Source organism: Muscardinus avellanarius, assembly GCF_963383645.1.
Source record: "Muscardinus avellanarius genome assembly, chromosome: 6".
Classification (NCBI taxonomy): Eukaryota; Metazoa; Chordata; class Mammalia; order Rodentia; family Gliridae; genus Muscardinus; species Muscardinus avellanarius.
The window spans coordinates 81883767-81887286 of NC_137791.1; positions in this window are offsets into that span (position 1 = coordinate 81883767).

A 3520-nucleotide genomic window follows, 5' to 3' on the forward strand; every position below is an offset into this window, starting at 1 on the left:
CCTGGTCCTCCGGCGGCCGCCGCGCGGGGGCCGACCTCGTCCGGGACGCCGCGGGAGCCGGCGGCGGGGGGCCGGCCCGTTTGACTTTGGCGCGCGGAGGCCGCGGCCCCTCCCCCTCCACGCCCCGCCCGCCCGCTGCGTGCGTCACGTGAGGCCGCCGCGGGGCGGGGCCAGGACCGGGCGGGGCCGCCGTGGGGCGGGGCCAGGGCCGGGCGGGGCCGCCGTGGGGCGGGGCCAGGGCCGGGCGGGGCCGCCGTGGGGCGGGCCGGGCGGCGCGGGACCTGCGGGCACCCACCTAGGCGGGCCGGGTTGGTGAACGCGCTTCTCCTGTGAGGCTCGTGGGGGAATAAATGAAGCTTTCTCGTCAGGAGAGAAAAATCAAACAGGTCACCCCCATTCTGCTCGCCTGGAAGACCCATCAGCGAAGCGCGGCCAGGAAAACGTACCAGTGTGCCGGAAGTGTGCTGAGCGCGGTTCACGAACAAGCGAGCAGCCCAGTGCCCGTCAGCACCCCAGACGGGCGGGCACTGACTGAGCTTAGCAGACAGGCACTGACGAAGTCGGCCAGTGGCACTGGCATGAGAATTTAGGTCAGCCGCTCACAGAAAGCCTGTCCTGATGTCCATTACCCCTCTACATCTGACAAAGCCTCCAACTAAATACCTCTAAGTTCTAATACTTCAAAAACATTTTTTTCAGTACTGGTTACTGAACCCAGGGGCTACATCTTCAGCCTTATTTACTATTTTGAAGCAAGGTCTCACTAAATTGCAGAGGGCTCAAGTAGCTGAGGCTGGCCGGCGAACCTGAGATCCTCCTGTCTTGTCTCCCAAGTAAATGTGCACCACCAAGCATGGCTGCCACTTGCCACATTCCCTTTTGGGACCTAGGTATCCGGATAAATGATTCTCCAATATTTAATATTCCTTATGATGAAGACAAGTATTAGTTAATAGATTGAATGGCCCACAAATAATTCACTATTTTTCCTAACTGTTCTCACTGTAATAGTATGTAGTAAAGGAGAAAAAGAAGCCAGGCTGGTGACACACGCTTATAATCCCAGTACTTAGGAGGCTGAGACAGGGAGATCACAGATTCAAAGTCAACCTCGACAATTTAGTGAGACTCTGTTTCAAAATAAATAAAACCGGGTTGGGGGTATAACTTGATGATAGAATTTTCTCCAGGTTCCATCCCCAATACCAAAAAATGAAGAAAAAAAACCCCACAGTTTCAGATTCAGCCATATACGTTTAACCTAGACCAAATCAATCATTGTACAATTTCTGAGATTTAGTTTTCTAGTAACATAAGACATGAGATATTAACTTCCAGGGTTGTTAACTTTGCAGAAAATATAACCTGCCAAACTTGTAATGTTTATCATACTCCATATATCTTTAATTTCCCTTGGAATGTGTAATGGAATACTTAAAAGTAAAAATAAATACTAGTGCAAAGTCAGGTCATGGCCAAACATAACTATTTATTAATTTTTTCTTATAAACATTGTTTCTTCCTTTGGAAAAAAAAAAACCTAGTTTATATACTCCCCATCCCATCACATACAAGTATACATTATTTACATCTTTCAAATAAAACATTATTACAGATTTTCTGACATTCAGTATCCTCTTTTCAACTAAAAATGATGAAGCAGTTAGACTTTGATCAGAAACAATTTGTATATAATCTTGGCACAGCTTACAATATAGCTCTGGTGTTGCACTTCATATTTTAGACCATTTTCCCCTTCCAGCTACTTGAGCAGGATCGCCATCTTTGTGCATTCTCCTAAATACCTGCACAATGTGAATCTATCTTCATGCTACCATTACTTAGCAGTGGCAGTATTTCCCTGCTTTTGTCTTCAAAAATTATTTCTATTCAAACTTTAAGTGTTCTCATATGTACTGTTTTCTCTCACAACCTGGACTTCATGACACTGATCCTAGCGGTAATTTTAAGTAGTAACTTAAATATACAGAAAAAATTCAATAGAACAAAGTATTCCCTAAAAGATTAGTGACCTTACCACCCTGGTTATGCATGTACAAAAATAACAAATACAATTTAGTGGCTATAAAAAACTATTTTCCCTAAAAATAGTTATTTCTGCAGAACAATCTAAGAGTTCTTAAATGAAAATGCACTAATCTATTTTACAACCTGCACAATTAAGTATTTCAGAAACACTTGTGCAAAACTGTAAGAAACACCCACTTATAAGAATTTAATATGTGATAAATTAAATATTGAGTTTAATTTTATATCACTCATCTTAGCTTCAGTGATATAATTTAAAGAAAGCTGTCAACCAAAACAAACCAAAACCTAAAAAATGACAGTTAAGCACTTCAAAATTACTAACACTGAATACCTACAAAAATCAACCTCACTGGTGTGTGTGTGTCTGTGTGTGTGTGTGTGTGTGTGTGTGTGTGAGTGTGTATGTGTGTTTCAAATAGAAGATGAAAAGGGGAAAACATATAGTTGGAAAAGGCTTATTATAGTAACTTTAAGATTATAGTCCAAAGTTTTCCATAACACCATATGCAAAAAACAAACCCAAATTGCACTTGTAAAATTGAGTGCTAATATTTTTATCTGTATATTTTCTCTTTTGTGAAAATGTAAATCATTTCATCTATGAGTGGCAGACGGAGTACAGTTTTATAACTTCAAAATGAATTCTCTTTGCCAGGTATGGTGGCTTATGCCTGTAATCCCAGTTTTGGGAGGCTGAGACAGGAGAATCACAGTTTCTCAGCAAGCCTCAGCAACTTAGTGAGGCCCTCCACAACTTAGTGAGACCTTTTTTCAAACTAAAAAATAAAATAGGGCAAGGGGATAGTAGCTCAGAGGTAGAATGTCCATGGGTTCAATACCCAGTATCACCAAAAGAGAGAGAACTCTAATTAACTTAAAGGAAAGCCCTGAAAACTCAAATCATCTGCAGTCAGAATTTCGTGACATTTAAACTTTTCTATTAATGTTGACACAGTTTTACTGCTAACCATTTATCATCTCATATACAATTTTGCTGTGAGCTCAACAACCAGTGATTCCTATAAATCTCAGTATCATAACAAAACTATCTGAATTATTTTAGGGATGGTCCTTAAAGTGTAGATCTGTGTTTCTGAGAATTAGCATATTCTTTAATAACCCAGATAAGTTTCAAAATAAGATATGAAGTCACATTTTAAAATTACAAATATATTTTGGCCTCCATTTTTCCAAAAGACAAGATTTAAAGTTAGGATATATGAAATAGCTACACAATTCTAAATATTTTATTTGTGACATGTAGGCTTAAAATCCAGCATAATTAATTAGAACATAAAACTTACTCCAATTTCATTGTACAATAAGCTCGACTTTAAAGTAGAATTGTTCACTTGAGAGAAAACATGCTTAAAATAAAAAGATGGAGGTAAAGTCTGTTTCCTTAAACTTCTATCTTAAGTATTGGATCCATTTTCCCATACCATCCATTCAATTAAAACTATCCTAC